At 35.6% G+C, this 24171-nt stretch overlaps 1 protein-coding gene across 2 annotated transcripts in view; it reads right to left on the minus strand.

Annotated features, from left to right (window-relative positions):
• Positions 1-24171, minus strand: part of PCB (Pyruvate carboxylase) — a 175683-nt gene that overhangs the window by 133756 nt on the left and 17756 nt on the right. The window contains exon 1 of one of the 2 annotated variants that reach the window (XM_081771972.1): positions 8122-8371. The exons of the other annotated variant lie outside the window; for it this stretch is intronic. The gene's annotated coding sequence lies outside the window, so the exon portion shown is untranslated. Of the gene's footprint in view, positions 1-8121; positions 8372-24171 lie in introns of those variants that run through there. 2 annotated transcript variants of the gene reach the window in all.

Raw genomic sequence — 24171 nt, forward strand, 5'->3', positions numbered from 1 at the left:
TTCAAAATTTCACTCGTTAGTTTCCCACAGGGTTGGCAAAAACCATGGTTTTTATTAAAAAAACCAAAAAAACCGGTTTTTTTGGTTTAAACCAGGTTTTTTTGGTTTAAACCAGGTTTTTTTGGTTTAAACCAGGTTTATTTGGTTTAAATAATTTGCTCTATATATTCATATCATATATGGACAGAAATAAGTTTGTTTCGTCTTGATGTTATTATGCAACAGCCGGGTTATGCTGGAAGGGGTCACATAAGCTTAAAGCGGAATAAAAACTGCTTCTCGAGTTACATCCGAGAGAAATTGTCCTCCATTTGAACTCGGAACCAGGACTAATTGGCCACAAATGCTATAAGTCTGCCGACTCACTCACGAAGGAATCCTGATAAAAAAAAAAAAAAAAAAAAAAGTTGTACTGATCTTTACACGCTTCTTAATATAACTGTCAAGAGTCATTTCAGAAGGACAAAAAGATAAACAGTTGCACAAGTGAAACCATTATACAGAATTACATATGGACAATTTCAAAGTACTACGGAGTACAGAAGAACTAATTTAGTTCAAGTTAGTTAACAACGACTTTTATTGGTCCAAATTAAAGAAATACAACGACTTAATTTGCATATCAGTAAGAAAAGTGAATAAAGATACGAATTATTTGAGTCCACTTTGGCTCAGACTCATTTATACATAAATAGATACCAAAGATACTTCTCATTTCACTAAATGCCTCTCGTGGGGTCTGTATGACCCCCCACCACCACACACAAAAAGTACGGCATTTCGATGTATTTTATCAATAGTAAACATTGAAACGAAACAATAGTTAGAATTTTTCTTGATTGCAATTACATAACAATAATAACAACTACAAAAAAAAAAAATCACAAAACAAACATTTATAAACTTATATATAAAAAAAGTTGCTTTTGTAGTATAATCTTTTTGAGTAATGAATGGGGAATTTAGGTCTGAATATAATACGAATAATATACGGGAGTGAAACGTGATAACCCATAAATGTGTGTTCATCAAGATTTTACGAACACATACACTTTTACGAACATTTTTCGTTTTTTGGTTTAAACCAGTTGGTTTTTTTGAAAAAACCAGCTGGTTTAAACCTTGGTTTAAACCATGGTTTAAACCACCTTGGTTTAAACCAGCCAACCCTGGTTTCCCAAACCTACTGTATGTAGCACTGCCATTACTACCTCATTTTCGAAATCATCCCCATTCCATTTTGCCTGTAAGAATTACAATGTTTCCTTTTCTACAGCAGAGCTCACAGTGAGTCATTGCAGTTTCCACCGCCAAATTCGCTCATTCTCCTCACAATGGACAGTGTTGCAGCCTCACCACTTCGTAACAGTATTTATAGACAAATTACGTACCTTCCCGCTGGTTTAATGGCTATCGTGTATCGGGTGAACGTAGCCTCAAATTCGATTTCTGGTAGGGTATCTTTTAAAAAATTTGACCGAATTACGCTGGTTCGGATTCCATCTTTAAGTGTAGGTCCTTGTCTCCTATAGCCTCTGTGCTGAAAAAGGAACTCTAAACTTCAGCAAACAAAATAAATCAAACGCAATTTAAATCATGTTAAATTTGTATAATGTAAATTAATTTTGAGAAAGCAAAAGAAAATTTAACAAGGACTGAATAAGAAATCAGCAAAATTAAACCATTGTTATAGTTCATTCAACGTAAAATAAATAAATAATGATTTTCCATATACATTAAATCAGAAACAACGATAGCACAAAAGTTAACGTGTTAGTACCTTTTCTCTGCAAAAAGTTTACTGTTCAGCGGCTTTCAAGGAACCTCAGAGTGGAATCCAACACGCCCGAATATATGAAACTAAATTCAAGAAGAGGGGAGAAGCTATTAAGCTAGCAACGCTCATTTAACAAAGATAAGTTCATCACGAATTCAATATCCCCCTGATGACATTAAGATAAAAAGACCAGATGTTATTTTTCTCGCAAAGTGATAAAATCAACTGTGCCAAAACTATCAAAATAAATATGCTCTTATAGAACAGAAAGATATTAATTTCAATTCTATGCGTTAAGTAAAGATAACCTACAAATTACTTTTCTTTTCTTCTGCAATAGTAATACGGATATTACATTTTAAAAAAATTTATGCCACAGAATATGACATAACTCATTATTCTACGTGTTTATCTACAGGACTGTAATTTTTTTTAAAAAAATATATATATATATATTCACATTTGTAATATTATTGAGAGTTATTCTACATGCACTATTTGTTCAAACAAATTTGTGTAGCTTGTGATAACAGTAATAATGTCAATACTTCTCTGATATAAAATAACTTCGACTTCTTATAGCATTTAAATTGCTAGATTAGGTTAGGCAGGCTGACTGACTGGCATGGATATATATTTATAGATTAGGAAATCCGATACTTCATCGCTGCAGATAAAGCTAACAAATGAACTTAATATTGTGTTAAGGAAACCCAATCTTAATTTCAAGCGAATCTTGTCTAAACAATATTATTTCTGCTCCATACAGTATAACACTACTTAACTGTCTTTTCTGTACCATTTTATTTAACAACCCTAACAAATAACCTCTCCTTCTTTCGCCATTCAAATATTTACTCTCATTTTATGGTCATGATTTAGATCGTTACTGATAATGCTACCCAGGTATACTTAAAACTAAACTTTATTCTACATCCATCCATCAGACTTCCATACCTAACACAATTTCCTTGGTTTCAATTGTCATTGCTTTCGTCCATATAACATTAACATTCTGAATTTTTTTTTGCTTTAGATTAAAACCAATCAATCTGTTCCGCAAACCAAATACATAACTCTTTTACCTGCTATCGAAATTCCAATTTACCTATGTTCATCCTTCTCAACAATTTCTTTAAATAAATATTCAATATATGAAAGATAACACCTGAACCAAACTCAACTTCAAGTTATAATTTCTCTACCATTTCTTGTAATGTTACCCTTTACAGTTGGATCACGATATAAATTTCAAAAGAAGTCTTCGATCATTCCATTCCACTCAAATCTGTAATACGTTAATGAAAGTATTCCACTTTATTCGATCAAAAATCTTTCCTAAATCTATAAACATTATCATAGTTATTCTGCCATTATTGGCAGGTCACTTGCAACTAACTGAGAAGCTTCCACAGCACGGTCTTCAGCTAACATTTTCGTCTTGAGGTGGGAATTCTTTATTTTAATGCCATCATCAAGCATCTTAGAATATTTCAACTAATCAGTCTTACTCTTGCCACCACACCTTCTAGCAGGTCTCTCATAAGTTAGTTCCTTCTCAACCTGTCTCAACTAGTTTCCCTTTCTTCTTTTTCTCTACATCTAAAATTGCTCCTTTTTTTTCTATTACTTTTGACACTTCCTGATTAGTTCTCCGTTCGACTCAGCTAATTCTCTTCATTCTTCTGTACACACACACACACACACACAAATAAATATATATATATATATATATATATATATATATATATATATATATATATATATATATATATATATATGTGTGTGTGTGTGTGTGTGTGTGTGTGTGTATGCAGGGATTTATTTGTAGCCAGGGAAGCCTGGGAATTTCCCCCCTTCTAAGTTCGACTTCCCTGTCTCTAGATTTAATTCAGTCTTCCCAGCCTGGGAAGATATTTTCCCCCTTTTAGGCTATACAATCTGTTTTAAAGTACAATAATTCATTTTTTCAGTATGTTTATTGTCGCGAGCTGTGTTGGTCTTGTTTATAGAATTGCTTCCCGAAGAAAAATTCTTTCAACTGGCATCACTACTTATCATTCTTAATCTGAGTAGCACAGTAACGTTGTTTTCAGTAATCAGTGAGCAGTTATAGCAGTTGTGAATTGGTATTTTTTTCATTGACAAGCACGTTAAAAAGAACAAAAGGAAATTGATATTAGACTATATTTTAACAAAAGGAAAGCTCCTGACGATGAGGCAAGTAATTCGAGCACACAAAGTAAGAGGCTTTGAAGATAGTGCAACGTCCGAAATCATGTTAGAGATATCTCATCAGAAAAATGAAAATGATTCGGGACCTAGTATTAATAATGATAAGGTTATTTCTAGCCCCAGTGGCTTGTTCTCTTCAATATGTGATCAAAAACAATTTGCAAGCTGCAAAATTAAACGACGTGGCTACGTGTTAAACAAAATACTAATAACATTCGCGTTGTGTGTATTATATGTGCTTCCGTTCGTAAACTCGGTATTGATACAGTGCGTGAGTTTTCTCGGGGTTCTTGTGTTTCCTTCCACTTTCTTCATTCCACCATTTCGTTCATTTTTCATCATCACAGTCTCCTTTAGCCGAACCGGCATAATCGTGGGACGTAAAACTTGAAGATTTAATTTTATTTTATTTCGGTATTCATACAGAAAGAATAAATGTACAAAGTGTATGGTGCAACGATATTATTGCAAAAGCATCAAAGAAAGGTTTTTTAAAAGTTTTGACCACGAAAAGTCTATTGCACACAAAAGTATTCATATGTCAATATGTGAACAAAGGGATAGGGAAGAAATATATGTTTCAATGGCAAATGCAGAAGACATGTGGAAAATTGTGAATGGAATTCGTGTTAAAAACACAGCTACGATATTTAGGACTGCCTACGTTATTCTCCAAAATCGTCTATCGTTTACGATGCTCCCACATCTTATTAAATTACAAGAAATAAATTTAATGGAAATCGGACATGTTCTTTACTGCTATGTTACATGTGCAAATATTATTGAGTTTTAGCTACAGAAATGAAGGCAAACTGGCCGAATACCTTGCGCGTTCCGTTGAACCCTTCGAGCTAATGGTGGATGAATCCTCCACTGTGTCTCATAAACCAGTTGTCATTGTGTATATCCGTACTGTAGTTAATCACGTATGTATCAATATAATTTTAGGATTATTTGAGTTACAGGCAATAACAGGCAGAGAAGTTTGTGATTCCGTGATTATGTGAACGTATGAATATTTCCAAAACGATATTACGGGAAAGACTTATGACAGTTTGTCTGAAAGCGCCAGTAACATGCAAGGCGGAATAAATGATGCTGTCTCTTTAATGCAGCGAGAATTAAGACACCAATTTACTCGTGTTTTACTACATGAGTCAGAAGATGGAACTGGTTGTTCACAACGCTGCTAATACGGTTTCAGATATGGTTCATTTTCAAAACTTTGTAGAACGATTACACGGTGTTTACTTAATATCCCCGTAGAACACGAGAAATCGAATTAACATCAGGAGAACTAAGTATTCGCTTCTATAATATTACTAAAGTTTTTGATGTACGGTGGTGAGGCTGTTCATATTGTTCAGTAGAAGCATTGTGGAAGTCCTACCCTGCGCTAGTGGAACACTTTCGAGAAGCTTCTACAAATTTGCAGAGAAGTTTTGAGCAGCGTGCAATATTTTTGGGCCTTTCTTTATGAAATGTCCATGATCCGAGATGTGCTGGAACCTCTAGATGTCCTTAGCTTGTTTCTACAAGAAAGGTCAGCATCCCTTGTACTGTACAGGCAATAAGCAAAAGTTAAACAACTGTACGTGTACTGGAAGCGTTGCAAGAAAAGGATGGCAAGTTCATGGAAGAATTACAACGTCAGTTTGAAGAAACTGGTCAGTTTTGTGGAGTCCCACTTGCAAAACTCTTAGACAGTTCTCTTGAGAAGTACCAACAAAACAGATTGTAATTCTGTCAGGGTTTAGCAGATAACACACGGTCTTGCTTTCCTAACGAAACGTTCAGTAGGGTTGAGGTTTTGCTACAATCCAAGTGGTCAGAAGAATTGTCTGCAAGAATGTTATACGGCGACAAAGAAGTAATGGAAATTAAATTAAAATAAAATAAAATAAAATTTTCCTTTGATAATACAGCCAAAATTCTGCAGCATTCCGAGAGAACCTCCTAATATTGGACCAAATCTACAAAATCTTAACATGAAATAATTGTTCTAGTTTCTTCTGCATACTGTGGGAGAGGCTTTTCCAGCTTAAACTTCCAGCACACTGACGCTAGAAACCCTTTATCTGTTAAAAAAAAAAAAAAAAAAAAAACTCGAATCTACCTGGCATTATGAGACTTCTTTCAATGTAGAAAAGTATGTCATCAGCTGGATAAAAAGTAGACATCATGCTGCTACCGACAAATCAACTGGGAAAAAGACGGTGTCCGATTTAAACCAATCTCCTATTGCTTCTTTATTCTAAAGTGAGGTACGGTGTGACAGTACTATTAATTCTACTGGTACTAAAACTTATTTATGGTATGAAGAATCAAATTTAGCACCGTCTTTTCCCTTCTATTTAATAAAATTAGATTCAAGTGTATGTGCACTTATCACTGTTATACAAAAATCAAACTGTAGTATTTATTGTTCGGGCAATGAATTTCGTTTTCAAATACCTAATAAGAATGGACTAATGAATTACTTGTCATAACAAAACAGTTTTACGTAGGAGTGTGACACTTGTTATGACAAGTTATGCAGGTTGCAATGTAAGTATAGGGCTTTTGCTGGATGCTGCACACTTGTCCTCAGCAGTAGGACGAAAAGTAGCAAGGCAAGTAACAAATGTGATCTCATCTACCTAACCAAATTTTATCTAACGTCCCTACCAATATTTATCATATTTTTTTTTAATGAAAAAAATTATGAACTTGGAAACTGGCTATGAAACTAGTACCATAATTTCAAAGTATATAAGTTTAAAAACAACGTTGTCCCAACCTGACTTTATAGTTGTTCTGTTATATGGAACACAATCTTTCATAAATATTCCCCCCTTCTACAAAATCCACAAATAAATCACTGTGTGTATGTATGTATAATCTTCAGTCTTTCATCATCACTTTTGTGTAATGTTCTTGCTTCTTGTTCCTCTTTAGCCCACAAAATACCATACTGCACATGAAACATTTCATGGGTTTTTCTTAATTCTTTAGTCAAGGACTCACATCACCATTTATATCCTTGCTTTTATTTTACGTTCGAACTTTAGTTTTTGCTAAAATAAATGAAATTAAATCTTTAAGTTTAACGTTCCACAATTATGCCCTTGAGGCTAAGGGACATTATGATTAAGGCAAGTGAATAATGATGGAAGAATTTGGAAGGAAAATGTGGGAAGAAACGGGAGTAACCCGAGGAAACTCACGAACACAATGTTGCCCACTAGAAACTAACTTAGGCCGGGAATCGAACCAGAGACCCCATGCACCAGAGGTAAGTTTTCGCTAACAATACCGCACTGCCCAGGTATCAAAAACTAGTCCCCTGTTCTACTTTGTCTCTTACTATTCTATATTTGATATTGATCACTTTGTTCCAATCTATTTTTCTTCTATCTTTCTAATGTTTATTTTCATCCTATATTCTTCGCAATTTTTCCTCAAGTTTTGCAGCATTTTATTAAATATGCCATATCATCTATAAAGCATAACAGCTAATCATTCCCCCTCCAACCGAAATACAATCTTCATTATGTAGGTCCTTCTTCACTATCTCTTACATAATGTTCGCGAGAGATCCCTGTAGGACTCTTTTTCGAATTGTGAGGGCCGCAGTGGCTCAGTGGTAGAGCGTTTACCTCTGGTGCTTGGGGTCCCGGGTTCAATCCCAGCCTCCGCCAAGTGAACTTTGTGGTGGACAAACACCGTGCGCGTGGGTTTTCTCGGCGTTCTCCCGTTTCCTCCCACTTTCTTCATTCCATTTTCATCACTCATTATCACCGTCTCCTTTAGCCTAACCGGCATAACCGTGGGACTTAAAACTCAAAGATTTCATTTCATTTTCTTCTTCGAATTGTGCTCTTCTCCGCTATTTTTCCCTCGTATTCTAACACTAACTTATTGGTTCATATATAAGTTCTCAATAAGCACGTGATGTATACAGTATTTGCTTTTTCCATGAAAACTTAACCGATTACTCAAAGTAAACCATTGGATACTAATGAAGGAAATATATTAAATCTAAACACTACACAAAACACAAATTGATTTTTTAAAACATTTAATAAACCTATCTTGTTTAATACTTCTTATCAAGTAGGCCTACTTACCAACTGCCCCGCAGTCTTGTAACTGTGTAGTACATTTGCAGCACTTAAAATTTCGAGTTGAGTCCACTCAGAGAATCTTCCGATTCAGTCAAAAGTCTCTATTACTGAAATGCGTGTTTTTCACGTGCTCGGAACGATAAATAACCTAAATCCAACTTTCAACTCTGGAAAGGAAGTAACGAGTGATCACGAAACTAATTTATTCAAAAATATTTTATTACATCCTTCTCTTCCTGAATACTGTATGACCTGATGTGTCACGTGGTACCCATGTCTGCCTAGCTCGTCTCTCGATGGTAACTGAAATCTGACTCACACAACATGCACGAGACAAAATGATGCCAAAGTGACGTAACAGTCATGTAATCTTTAAGCGTAAGATATATACATAAATAAATGCATTGAATGCTTAATAAAGGAATTTTTCTTACTAAATGCATTTTACGAGGCGCCTGGAAATGTTTCCTGGTGTCACAACAGTAAGAAAGAAAAAAAAAGAATATGGTATGCATTTAGAGGTGCTTTGCAGCTAAAATTAACGGATTCAAAAATGAGAACACGGAGAAAATTTGGGAAGATGCATGGCAAAAATGCAATAAAGATGTGTCTCGAATAGTAATGACCTGGGATCGAATTAGGGAGCCATCAGACTCGAGTTGAGCGCTCTACCAATGATCCATTATGTCCTTATCAAAACAAAGAGATTGAAGTAAAACAGTGGTACACAGAAGATTGTGCCAAGTGACTTGTTTTAATGATTTAACTTCATCATCATCTTATAATAATGATGATGAATATAGTATACACATCATTAAGTGTAAAAATATCTACTTCCTTTGTTCAACTCTGCTGTTTTCCTGATACAATAAAGTGTATGTTATGTTTATAAGCATGAACTAGCGCTACCCGAATTCAGTTTCTCATTGAGAAAGTTCTCACTGTGAATTACCTAAATTAAAATATGAAACTCCGTAAGCTAATAACAGCCCTTAAATAAAAAAATAATTAAATATGTATTTCAGTCCGCAAAAATCCCGCTTCTAAAGGCGGTATGGTGAACAATTTCTATAATACTAGCATCAATTACCCGCTTCGCTAGGTTAAATTAAGAAAAAATAGTACTATGTTTCGTTAGTGAGTCACATTTTACTATTACTAAAGCGCTCCTTGATATTGGTCATTTTCAATGATTTTTATATATCCCCTCTCCACCTCATGTTACGGGCCACGGCATCGGAAGTGTCATTGTTCATATCAGCGACCCCGAAAAGTATGAATTCGACACTGATATTGGTAATTTTGTTTATATATATATATATATATATATATATATATATATATGTCCCCTCGCCTCCCTCAACTTTTGCGGATTTAAATGGCATCAAAAGTGTCACTGTTCATCTCAGCGACCTCAAGAACTATAGATTCGACACTAATATCGGTCATTTTCGATCATTTGTAAATGTCTTTCCCCTCCTTTAAGTTACATTGCCAAAGTGGTATGACAGAAATCATCTCATGTTCGAACTTGACCTAGGTTTAAAATTTGATCGATATCGGTCCGGTGGTTCAAGAGTTATTGTTTGATTTATTTTTATATATCTCCCCCTCCAACCTCCTCTCCTAAGTTCTATCATCAAAGTGAATACATAAATACCATCCCAGTCCCGAACCTAATCTATGTTGAAAATTTGATCGAGATAGGTCAGGCGGTTCAAGAGTGAAGTTGCATAGACAGTCACTTTCATTTTTATTTTTTTACATATATATATATATATATATATATATATATATATATATATCTCCGCCTCCTCCTCCCCCACGCTGCACCGTCAAAGTTAAATGACAAAAATTATCTCAAGCCCGAACGTCATCTATGTTGAAAATTTGATCGAGATCATCTGGGTGGTTCAAGAGTTATTGTTTTATTTACTTTTATATATTTGTTATACTTTTATATATATCTAACTGGACTTAGCCAATTGGGCCCAGTTTCTACTTTGTATTCCTATTTCTGCTAGATCCATCTTAATATTGTCCTCCTATCTGCGCCTACGTCTTCCTAATGGTCGTTTTCCGGCTGGTCTTCCAGTTAAAATTTTGAAAGCGTTCCTACTTTCTTCCATCCTGGCTACATGACCTGCCCACCTGAGCCTCCTAGATTTGATTACCCTAGCAATGTTGGATAAATCGTATAAATTATGTAGTTCCACGTTATGAAGATTCCGCCATTCCCTATTCCCGTTTCTCTTGGGTCCGAATATTTGTCTCAGGATCTTGTTCTCAAATACTTTCAATCTATGTTCTTCGTTCCGAGTAAGAGACCATATTTCGCAACCATACAGAACAACAGGCATGATTATCGTTTTTACATTTTTAAAATAAGCTAATACATTATACACATACAATCAATTATAATGTCAGTGATATATGGTGTTCATTGGGCAAAACAGCCCAAACAATAAAGATTCTTCTTAGACTGAAGAAATGGTTATCCTTCGTTTTTCGTTATAATTAGGCCGTGAAACAAACACCTCAGAGATATGAGGGCCACTATATACAATTATATGGTGTTGGAATGTATAATAGTAGGGATGTGATGCTTTAGTTTTTTTTTTTTTTTTAATTTCAACACTTTCAATGTGCCCGTAAAAATGTAATAAATAAATAATGGCCATATGTTTTTTAAATATTGAGTTGGAACTGGACAATGTACGCAAAATTTGCAATCGATCAGTGAAAACGTCATCTTTCTAGAGCCTGTAGTTTCCGAGATCTCGCTGTCGAAAGGAGTTGCCACAACCATATAAACGTCCACAAACGCATTGTTTGAAAAACTCCAGAGATGGCAATACAATTCATTTGCATTTATTTCGGAGAAGGCTTATTGAAATGCACAGGCTTTGAACAATAATTTAAAAGGATAAACTTTGTGAAAAAGATCTGTAAGTAATTTATTTAAAGTACACCTTTTTAAAAATATTTGTCTTTGTTATAAACGTGAAACCACAAATAATCGTAAATCAAAGGTTTGAAAGCTAAAGTTATAAGTTGAAGCTCAGTGGCTCTTAATTTACTCTCATTTTTACAATTCTATTTACTAATCTTCCTGCTGAGCTCATGGACATCAAAAAGTTTTACCAAAAACTAATACGATACTGTTCTAGACTGGACCTCCATCAATTAAACAAGACCTCTAACGGAATCATCCTAAAAACAAAGAACCCTTATCTTTATAAGCATCTCATCTATAAAGTGGGACCAGCAATGTTTGGCGTTAACACGAAAATTCAACTCCTTAAAACTCCTCATATCTAAACACCACCTCCGCCTCGGCGTACTCCATTACTCTCTGTCGTTATCCGTGGAGTTGATCCTACCTATACCGAACAAGACATACTAGAGGAACTAAAGCAAGATGGGATTCAACCTACTAGAGCTCTCCGTATTAAAAATGCTAATGGCCCTACATATATGGTCAGACTACTAACAGATGATCCAGCACTGGTAGACGATCTTCTAAATAACGGTGTCTACATCTACCGTTGCCACCATCGGGTCGAGCCTTCACGCACACCCCCGCCTCTCTCACTACGGTGTGAAAATTGCCTAACTTATAATGCACATCCAACGAACAAGTGCACAAATCCTTCCGTCTGCTCCCACTGTAAAGGAGATCATAAAATAAAGGAGTGTCCTAAGCTCAACGAACCCTCCAGATGCAACACTTGTGACGGGGAACATTCAACTTACTCCTACAAGTGTAAGGGCAAACCTAAACCATTTCCAGATAAGCCCGAGACTGTTGTACCTTTACGCGTTCATGTCTCATCACGTCCGACTAGTACCACAGCGACCACACAAACATCTTACTTACCACCACCTACTGTGGAAAGTATTTTGAAGTTCATCACTATCGTTCTTCAAAATGCCTTTCCCTTCCAGCGTGAGGCTATACTAAATCATGCAACCAAAGCCGCCTTCGATATATTCCAGCTCCACATGGCAGCTACATATTCCGGACTCTCAACCTACTCCCATTTTCATACAGACACCCATCATGAATAGTACAGGTCAGAGAAGGACGACTATTACATTGCTATTCTGCAATATTCGTTCGCTACCTACCAACCGAGTTCTCCTAGAAACTTTAGCAACTCAGCACAATGCAGATAGCATTCTTCTTAATGAAACCTTTCTAAAACGATCTGACCGCTTCTATCTTCCACGTTATCATCTCATACGCTCTGATCTGCCACAAAATATTGCACGTGTTGGTGCAGCAATAGCCATTAAGCATTCTATTCCACGGCGCCATATCATACCACCTTCTCCCGGGCAATATCCCGAACATGTCATACAGACGCTCTATTTTCCAGCTACTACTATTACCATCGCCACCACCTATGTTCGATCTACACAGCCACTTCCGTATCGTTTTCTGACATACTTAGATCTCAACTTTAAAACATACATCATCTTAGCAGACATCAACTACCATTCTCGTACAACAGCTCAGAAACAACGCTTTCATGATTTCCTCCAAACCACTCATAGTTCTTTACTGCAGCTGCCGCATCCTACTCGTCCGGAAAGCGACACTAGTCCCGACGTGGCAATCATTTCCAATAATCTGTTACCACTTACTACTATAGATGTCCTTGGTTCCATAGGTAGTGATCATCTCCCAATACTTCTCTCTATAACTCCACGTCTGACATCCACTGCATCTGCATCACCACGCACACCCAGATATAACTTTAGCAAAGCTCGGTGGGATCAGTACAGCACTTATATTACCGAAAATCTGCCGCCTACTGCACCTACTCTCACAACAGTTGCATCTATTGAAACACTCTCACATACTCTGACTGACATAGTCTCTCACGCTACGGATTACGCAGTTCCTAAATGTACCACCAAATCATCTAGACCTCGTTTACCAGCACGCGCCCTCGATCTTCTCCGGCGCTCACACGAGTATTTAACAGAGTTTCGTCGCACACATGACCGCCGATTTCTTCTTCTCCATCGCCAATTCCAACGAACGGTTCAGAACTACATAGTAGCCCGCAAACGACTAGACTGGCGTGCCTCCTGTAATGCTTTGCGCCAAGAAACAAATCCTACTAAATTCTGGAATACCTTTAAACGTCTAACATTTCAGAAACAGGGCCCACAATACCCTATCATATGTGCTGACCAAGTACCAACAGACGGATGAAGAAAAGGCAACTGCTTTCGCTACATATCTTGAGGGAGTCTTCACTCCACACACTACACCTTTGTTCACTTGTCCTACAGATACCCATATCTCACACGCTGGTTCTCTAGTGCAGCCATCATTTCAACCTGATTTCAACTACCACCTTGATCCCACAAATCAGCTCACTGCTCCAATAACATCAGATGATATTACAGCTGTTCTTAAATGCCGTCGCAACACAGTTCCGGGGGCAGATTCAATTACGTATCGTCAACTGCTTAAGGCACCTGTGGCGTTTCTAGTCTTACTTGCTTCTTTGTATACAACTATTTTATCTACAGGCTATTTTCCAACTGCATGGAAACTTGCTAAAATTGTGGTCTTTCTAAAACCTCGCAAAGATCCAACTGCTGTGTCATCTTACAGACCCATTAGCCTTACTAACGTGTTTAGCAAGACACTAGAACGCCTTCTGGTAAAACGGCTACATCACTATCTACAAATCACGAACAAACTACCAACTATTCAAGCTGGATTCCGTCCACTCTATAGCACTGCTGATCAATTACTCAAACTCTCTACACTACTTGTCAACCATTTTAATAAGCGTTTACCATCTGTTTTGATCTCCTTTGATATTGAAAGAGCGTTTGATACTGTTTGGCATGAGGGGTTAATTTACAAACTCAAACGTCTACTTCCTCACAGCTATGTCCGATTAATAGCCAATTTTCTACATCACCGCCAGGCTTTCGTTCAGATCAACAGGGCAAAGTCACGCATCTTTCAACTCCGCGCCGGTGTGCCCCAAGGATCTGTTTTATCTCCTCTTTATGTAGCCGACATGCCTCAACCCCCACTATATGCCTTACAATTTGCTGATGATACCGCTTATATCGCATTGGGATCTTCTGTGGATCGCATTAACCAACTCCTACAACCAGCTTTGGACAAACTAGTTACATGGTGCCTGAAATGGAAGCTCAAGCTGAATTCAACTAAGACTCAAATGACTCTCTTTGGGTTCAAACGCAATAAATACTGTAACAGTCGCAATCCGGAACGTCTACATTTAACCCTTTTTGACTCTCCAATCCCAATTCAAAACAGTCTCAAATATCTGGGAGTAAATTCGACAAACATCTTACCTGGAAGCCTCATCTAAAACAATTGGAAGCTAATATCCGGCGCCGTTTGAACCTTTTACGAAATCTTAAAGGCACCACGTGGGGTCTTAATACAAAACTTCTACTGCTAACATATAAAATCTTCGTACGCCCAGCACTCACGTATGGACATCTTGCCTGGTTATCAGCAGCACCAACTTACTATGAACGTCTGAAATTTCTCGAAAGACATGCCTTACGTCTGGCCTACTCTCTCGCTTTCAATACTCCCACTGCTGAAATATATCGTCGTGCGCAATTTCCAACTATTTTGCCACACCTCTACCATCTACGCCAACGCTACATAGCGACACGAATCCAATTGGCACATCCCATTGTCCATGAGCTGTTAGACCAAGTTCCTGCTGTACCACGCTATGCCTACCCACCACTGGATCATCTGTTAGCAATATACGAATGTACCGAAGCCATAGATCAGTATAATCCTGACCGCCGTATCTACCACCGAAATCCGCATATATATTGCTCATAACCTCCGCACATGTACCCAAGAAAGATTTTAACACAATAGCCACCTCTTTCGCATCCTCGTCAACTTGATTTGCTATTAGTTCCTTACTTCAATCCACATTACTCTATAGCCTTAAATCATTCTCCATATCATCAAATTCAAAAAAGTTGAAAATATCTCTGGCCACAGAGAAGGTGTTGCCTTCTACGGCCCGCCCATCCATTGGATGGGAATGAAACTCTTGTTAAAAAAAATCGCTCTTAATTATTGTTGTAGCAGTTTAATAGATACTAGCTGAACCTGTGCTCTCTACACACCGCTTCATTCACATATGAGCATGAATCTCCTTGTCGTTCCTCACAACATCTGTACATGTTCCTTTATAGACATAAGTGAAGGACGTCTTGATAAAAGTCGGCAAGTGGTACCATAAAGGGGGAGATTTTTTCAATTATTTTTTAATATCTCACACCGTTTGAGATTTGAGCATACTTCCGGTTGGAGTTTTTAATTCATGTATGATCAATGTTTTCTTTCTTCTTGCATGCAGTATGTAATAAGCAAATACATTACATACACAATTAATTATAATGTCAGTGATATATGGTGTTCTTTGGGCAAAACACTTCAAAAAATAAAGATTCTTCTTAGACTGAAGAAATGGTTATCCTTCGTTTTTCATTGTCATTTGGCCATGAAACAAACGCCTGAGAGATATGCAACCCATGTATACAATTATATTGTTTTGGAATATATAATGCATAGGGTATGATGCTTTAGTTTTTTTTTATTTCAACACTTCCAGTATACCCGTAAAAATGTAATAAAAGAAATAAGTGCCATGTTTTTTTTAATAGTCAACTAGAAGTAGACAATCTACGCAAAATAGTGCAATCGATCAGTGAAAACGTCATCTTTCTAGAGCCTGTAGTTTCCGAGATTTCATTGGCGAAAGGATTGGTTACAACATATAGTTTAAAAGAACTCCAAAGATGACAGCACAATTCATTTGCATTAATTTTGGAGAAGGCTTATTAAAATACAAGGGCTTTGAATAATAGTTTTAGAAAATAAACTTTATATAAAAAAAAGATCTATTTAATAAGTAATTTGTTTAAAGTAGACATACTTTAAAATATTTGTCCTTGTTAAACGTGAAATCACAAATACCCGTAAATCAAAGGTTGGAAATCATAAGTTAGAGGTTGAAGCTCAGGCGCTTTTATTGCTGTTGTAGCATTTTAATAGATAGATTGAGATTTCCGATTATTTACTCAGAAAATGTTTAAGGATACACATAAGTTGGAGATGTGAATTTCGTTATATAAACTCTTATTTAAAATAAAAAACCTTTTTTTGCGGGGGGAGGGGGGTTCGAAAATTCCACTTGTGGGAAGGAAAGAGGGAGGGAGCAATATATACGATTATATCGAGGAGTGAAAATGATTTATTGAAAATTCAGGCCATATTAATATATTAAGAGATTAGAGATTTGGATAGATATCTCCTTTTGTTGTACGAGCATTAGTTAAAAAAGGATTTTTTTTTTTTTAATACGTAGTCTATGCTAACGAAAGTAAATGAGATTCAACCGTTTCCCTAGAATAGAATATCACATATATATCCGTGAAATTAAGGAGATGAAAGTCGTCATATTAACTCCTTATTGAAAAATAACTGGACACACGTCCAAGCATTTTTTAAAAATCGCGTCATGCAAGGAAACATTATTTTCTATTTTTTCTTTCCTTCACATTGAAAGCACTGATGTCTATTGTTTGTCCTCACATAGGCTACACACACACAAAAAGAAAAAAAAAGACTGAAAACATTGAAAGGAATTTTGGAACATACATATACTGTCTACCTCGAGCTAAGTTTTAATCACTACTTTGATTAAAGGGTGTATCCTAAAAGAGTATAAGGTTCATTATGAGTCCCTCGAGTCCTTACATATAAGAGAACACTCGACCATAATTTCGGTTTTAAGTGAGAGAGAGAGAGGAAGGAGATGCAATTTCTATAGTTTATCTCCACATTGGAATAGATGTCATCTATAGTTTGTTATCGCAACATGAAAAACGGCATATATGTTGGAAATAAATGTTGGAACAATTAATTTCTGGCTCAAACGTTTTATCGTATCACATTGATTAACGGAGTATCCTAACGGGGTAGGTAGTTCGAAATTTATGCCAAAAACAAGAGTACCTTACGAGTTATTTTTTTTTTAAATAGAATTTCACTTACATTAAAATACGGGAAAAATTCAAATAAACCTATTCATTCCGTGCGAAGAATGCGCATTTCAGCTTACTTATAAAATAATCTTCATAGTATTTTATATTACTATTTAAAAACACAAACTAATATTTATGTAGTTATATATTAAAATCAATAGAGAATTAAATGAACTTTAATTAATACTACTAATTGGCCCCCCTCCAAGATTTCGGCTCGTGTGCAAACGACATCTTTTGGCGTCAAGTGGAAGGCAACTCAGCTAGCGACAACTACAGACTCCGCTAGAAAAATGTAATACACTCTTTGTCATCCTGTATCAGGATACTGATACTGACAATTGTTCTGTATTTTAAGTCGGATCGGGAAGAACGCCTACAGCAACAAGCCCTGATTATTGTTACAGCATCTGTTTAACGAAAAACCGTACTACAACATAATTTTAACTTTAAAAAAAAATGACGATGCCGACATCTGTTGGGCGTAAAACCCATACTACAACATACTTAAATTTCACAACAATTGCCAATGCCAGTATCCTCATACAGGATGACAAAGAGTGTTTATATATTTCTGGCGGACTTTGTATTAGCATTACTAAGAACTATTAGGACCGTGACTAAGAGTAAAAGCATACTTGTTTAAGCATACTAGTATTAACATTTATTTTTATTTTTTAAATGGAGAGAAATTTGTCTTTGCATCGAGACAATAATAAGATGGTCCGTAGAATAACTTGATTAATAAAAATGGCCTTACTTGAAAGAAGTTTGACATACGCTGACGTAGAAGATACAGTAAATAATAAATGGTTTTAAACTATAAATTGCAATGTTGTTGTTATGCATTGCTATCTACCGCTTACACCCAGCGGAAAAGCAAGCTTCACCTCTGATTATAGAAAATCTAATAAAAGAAATAAGCAATTATTTACGATGGCTAACTCAGGTTTAACTCTAAGAATACTTTTGTTGAATTCTAAACCGTATTTTAATATACGTTCATCATGGCAATATAGCTCAAAATAACTTGCAGATTACTAGGGGAGAAAATAATTATGGACAAATTTTCAACAATACATTGGATTAACGGACCGAGGCCTTGAAAGAGAGACACAAAGTTCACCTGAAATAAGCAATGTAAATTTAAAATCAAAATGTAAATTAAAAGTTCAAGGAAACAATGTTAGACATTTAAACTCAATTCGTATTCAACTGACGTAGAACAATTCATATACATGCAAAGTTTATAATTAACTGAGGAAAGCTTCTTAACATCAATATTTGCTTTATAAAATTATTCGTAATACATATAACACTTTTCACAAAAGTTCCACGAATTTTGCATTACAAGTCAACGCGGAAAGGCGTTTTAAAAAACCAGTAACCAGTCTTACACGTTGACTTCATATAAAAAGCGAATATTGCTAATCGTTATTAATAAATACGCCGTAAATTTCTTGCCAAATGTCAAACACATAAAAAGTAGGATTGAAAAGTTCTGACTAAATCAGAGCATGAACAGAAATAAAATGTGTGTGTGTATATATGCAGTTATGCTCTTGTTTCCAGTAAATACTTTCTTTTATCAGCGCTTTTTGTTCCGTAGTTGACATAAAAATCTTATAAATTCAACAATATTACTAGTGTAAAACGAAAAGTAATAATAATAATAATAATAATAATAATAATAATAATAATAATAATAATAATAATAATAATAATAATTTTAACAATCAATGGATGTCATAGAACTGAATAACACAACATGTGAGAGTGTAAATTCTTATGTGTAGTTTTGAATAAAATCGATTTATTTATTTATTTATTGTAAACACGATGTTGTCTACCAGAAACTCACGTGTCCTGGGATCAAACCAGGATTCCAAGCACCAAAAGTGAGTGTCTTCAGAAAAGAAAATTACGTAAGTCGTTTCTTTACGTAATTTTTCCGATTACCGTAGAACCAATCCAATTTTATACGTCCTTATCTACCAACCATCTTTCTGACAAAAAGTAAAAAATTCAGTTACAAATTTTATATATATATATATATATATATATATATATATATATATATATATATATATATATATATATATATATATACACGGGTGTACAAAAAATCTAAAAACACTTCATACAGGACACGTAAGCTTGACCCTCCACTGTAAAACACGTGTTGCGGTTGCCGATCGTTTTTTGTTTTCAATGTGTCATGTGGACCTTCCTCTTCCGTTAGCAGTAACCAGTTCACCTGTGAGTGTCGTGGTGTAAAAGTGGTGCGGTAAAATGGGCGACCTGACAGACTTCCAAAGAGACATGATCGTTGGTACCCGTCTGGTTGGAGCTTCAGTGGCAACAGTGGTGAACATTGTAGGGGTATAGAAAGGCATTGTGTCCAATGTCACGAGGGCATACACAATTCATGGGCAAACGACATCTGCAAAGCACGAAAGTGGTCGAAAACAATCCTGTTATAGGGACCGGAGGGCACTAAAACGGATTGTAGCACCTGAAAAGAAGACCACTACAATGAAAATTACGTCTGAACTCAATTCCGGCCTACATAACCCAGTTTCATCGAAAACAGTGCGACGGAAACTTCATAAAATGAAAATTCATGGCAGGGGCCGCTATGGCCAAACCACTGGTCACAGCAGTAAATGCGAAGAGGCGTATCCAGCAGTGCAAGGACCACAAGGCGTGGACTCATGAGCAGTGGAAACACGTAATGTGGTTCGATGAATCGACCTTCACCTTGTTTCCAACAACCGGTCGTGTTTACGTATGGAGAACACCGTCGCAGGCTGTCTGCGCCCAATTGTAAAGCATGAGGGTGGTTCTGTTGAGTGATATCGTAGTTTTCTGCAGGTCTCATCATAGCCCTACATAGAATGATCAATGCTAAGTCGTATGAGGCCATTTTCGGGAACGAGGTTCTACCCATGTTCCAAATATTGTTCCCTGATGGTGATGGCATCTACCAAGATGATTTGGCACCCTGTCACGCTGCAAAAACTGTGAAATCATGGTTTGAGGAGCATACCTTCCCTGGGACCCACAATCACCAGATCTGAACATAATTGAGCCGTTGTGGTCTGAGTTAGAAAAACGTGTTCGGTCTCATTACCCTCCACCAGCATCCCTTAAGGGTCTTCGCTACAGCGAAATTAAACTACCGCTAATTTTAGAGTTTTTTCTGTAATATCTTCAAAACAAATAAAAACATTCGAAAAGCGGAAACGTAGTGAACTAGACAATAGGATTTGCATGTGATACCGTTATCACAACTCATCTATCTGCTTTCGATTTGGAACTGTAGATAGATTTAGCATTTTTTGCGGGTTCTGTAAATAGCGACATACCTAAATCAGATAGGTGAATTGCGATAAAGATATCACATGCAAAATCGTATTGTTTAGTTCACTACGTTTCTGTTTTATAACGACTCTATAGAAAAGCGTCGTCAACCTGGTTCGTCTTGTAAAATATCAGTTACGAAGCGATAATTACTTTTCTTTATGCAAAAATCAACTCAGATATTCAAAGATTATTAGTCTCACCTTTATTGCTTGATATGTCTTAAATATTCTTTTTAAGACCGTAAAATACATAAATTCACTTGACTAGGTCAACACATAACATGTACATAGCCACCACTATGCCATAATAATCTCTTACATATATTAAAAACATTCTTCTTTTCTGTTAATTTAAAATGAACATTCTACTAAGTATATTACATATTTATGAGCACTTTTTGCCCACGGTACAGGTAAATATTATACAAACTAAAGTATTTCGTTATAGAAAATGTCGCCCGACAAAGGGACTGAATATAAAAGTCATGAGTGGGCTTGGCTTTTATATTCAAGAACCACTGGTCTGATTAGATTAATGTTCGTACATTACATATGTTCTTTATATTTTGATCACACCTCGTATATATCTTCATTACTTTTTGGTTAACCCTCATATATATAAAATATTTATTATCATTCACATAAATACATTTACAATAAATCTTTGATTTCATTAATATTTCTCTTTTATTACCTTATTATTTATTCTTTATCATTAAAACATCGTCGCTTAGAAATATAATTAACGAGGGTGAAACACAAATTATCAAGATTACTAGTTTCGATCATTATTACAAACGATGATGTGACAAATAATATTTGTTCTTTTCGGGCGCATTGTATAACAAATAAGTTAGATGTTGCAATTGTAATGTATACATAGTAGCACTAAGATGTCCAAAATAAAGAAGAATTTCACTCAAGGTAGTCATTGAATAATTGATTTTATAGAATGGATCTTATTCTTAACATAATCTTTGATAATTAAACACAAATCAATCTGATATAAAATAATTTTTGCCTTTAACTAATTATAAATTGAATTATGATTCTTCACATTAATAAGAAAGAATAAAAATTAAACATAACCTACGTTTGAATAATCAAATGGAAGTAAATAAATTTATTTTACAGAAACAAAAGACACCTTTTTGTTATTAAATAATCACATTTTTCATTATTATTGTTATTTTTCATTCTTATTTATTTGATCAAGAATGTTGGGTGCTACTAACTCTTTAACTAGATGCATTTCAAATATTTATAACCATCGTTTTCATTATTAATGTTAACACAAACTTTAAAACGAAAATTCACAAGAATCTATAACCAACATGGGTTTAACCTAATTTCGTTAACGGTAATCATGTTACATTCGCACTGGCATATGAATCTAATAAAGTGCATTGTACCGCACAATCGTGGTTAGGTTCTACATTAGGTTGTACATGTCTTTCATCGTGATTTGAATTTGGATACGAAGTACCATCTCGTGAACAATGATTATGTCTATACATAGGATTGGTAGCATCTCTAGGATTTCGACATGTATTTCTATTATTTTTGTGTCTACTTCGGTTGATTAGGTTAGGCGGATTCCCTACATAACCTTGTCTATTTTGTTCATTTTGATTGCTAGAGTATACTCGTCTTAGGTTCGGTTCATTATTATTCACACTTCGGATATTCAAATTCCGAACAGGGACCAAATGATCTGAATTATTCTTATTTTTACCCATTCCTGGTTGTGTTAGATTCATAGCATGGTATTGAGTTTCGTAGCATTGTACAAGCATTAATAAATGACTGAAACTCATACACTGTGTGGAAAATAAGATCTGCTGTAATTTAAATGGAAGCAAATTGCGAATCGATGCAATTATTCTTGATTCCGATTGCAAGGGATTAACAACCTTTAATTCATTATAGACATTTACAACAAACTCTACAATAGATTTGTGCAATCGAGGATTGAAATGTTGATTTCTAAGAGTGGCATCTCTGTTTGCCAGCAAAAAGTCATTTTCGTAATTCGCGATCAATGCCGCTTTAAATTCCTCATATGTACTAATGTGCTCACGTATTGCCTTAAACCATAAGGAACAAGGTGGGAGTAATACATGGGGTATTAATTTCATGTATTGTGATCGGTCGATAGACATTATACTGCATTCGTCTTGGAACTTCTCTAAGAAAGAACTAGCATTTTCATTGCACTTACCACTAAATTTACTCATGGCTTTGATTTCGCTCATCTTGACACTTAACTTTACCTTTCTTTTCTCACTCCTTGTTCTTGTGGTGTGATTGTTCCGGTCCGTAGCGTGCTGTGTCATGATACCATTTATATTTCGTTCATCAGTGATCTTCGGACAATTTTCCTCTAATATAATATCCTCCTCAGATTCCGGCGAAGGCGTATTTATATCCGGTGATTGGGGAAACTCGAAGCGATCACTGCCCAGATTATTGCGATAAATGTTATCTCTAGCCTGTAACGTTTTAATTTCTTCCTGCATAGTAGCCAACTGGATCTTTTGATGTTTAACGGAAGATTCTATTAACGTTAAATCCTTTTTTACAGCGCAGATTTCATGATTTTGATGATCGTGCTTTTCTTGACACTCATCGGCTAACCTTTTTAACTTCTCTTCAAACTGCGAGGATATGTCGTTCATCACATGGACGATTGTTTGTTTCGTATCGTCTGATTTCAGTTCTATCCGTTCTATTCGTTTACTTAATTCTTCATACTGCTTGCTAGCTTCGTTGAATTTCAATTCTATCTTCTGTTCCATGGTCTGGTTAGCTTCATAGAACTTCTGTTCCATGTTTGTGTTAGATTCATTGAGCTTCTGTTCCATGGTTTGTTTTATCTCAGTCGTCATTTGCATAATTTGTCGCTGCACAGCTAACAAAAGTCGATCCTCAGATGACAAACTTGGTGTTGCACTAATTTCACCTGGATTACTGGTATTAGATTCCTGTTGCACTATTTCACTATCCATTTTTCTTTTGATGACCTTACCGCTTCGTAATACGGTTAAGTTCGTATTCATAAATGGTAATATCCAAGTAAATTCAGCCCTACTTTCCTTCTTCGGGAACTGAATTTTCAAAAGTCCCGGGTTTGGTAAACCAAATTTTTATAACGACTCTATAGAAAAGCGTCGTCAACCTGGTTCGTCTTGTAAAATATCAGTTACGAAGCGATAATTACTTTTCTTTATGCAAAAATCAACTCAGATATTCAAAGATTATTAGTCTCACCTTTATTGCTTGATATGTCTTAAATATTCTTTTTAAGACCGTAAAATACATAAATTCACTTGACTAGGTCAACACATAACATGTACATAGCCACCACTATGCCATAATAATCTCTAACATATATTAAAAACATTCTTCTTTTCTGTTAATTTAAAATGAACATTCTACTAAGTATATTACATATTTATGAGCACTTTTTGCCCACGGTACAGGTAAATATTATACAAACTAAAGTATTTCGTTATAGTTTCTCGAATATTTTTATTTGTTTTGAAGATATTACAGAAAAACTCTATACTTAGCGGTAGTTTAATTTCGCTGTAGTGAAGAA

Source organism: Thermobia domestica, chromosome 9 (assembly GCF_964235325.1).
Source record: "Thermobia domestica chromosome 9, izTheDome1.hap1.1, whole genome shotgun sequence".
Classification (NCBI taxonomy): Eukaryota; Metazoa; Arthropoda; class Insecta; order Zygentoma; family Lepismatidae; genus Thermobia; species Thermobia domestica.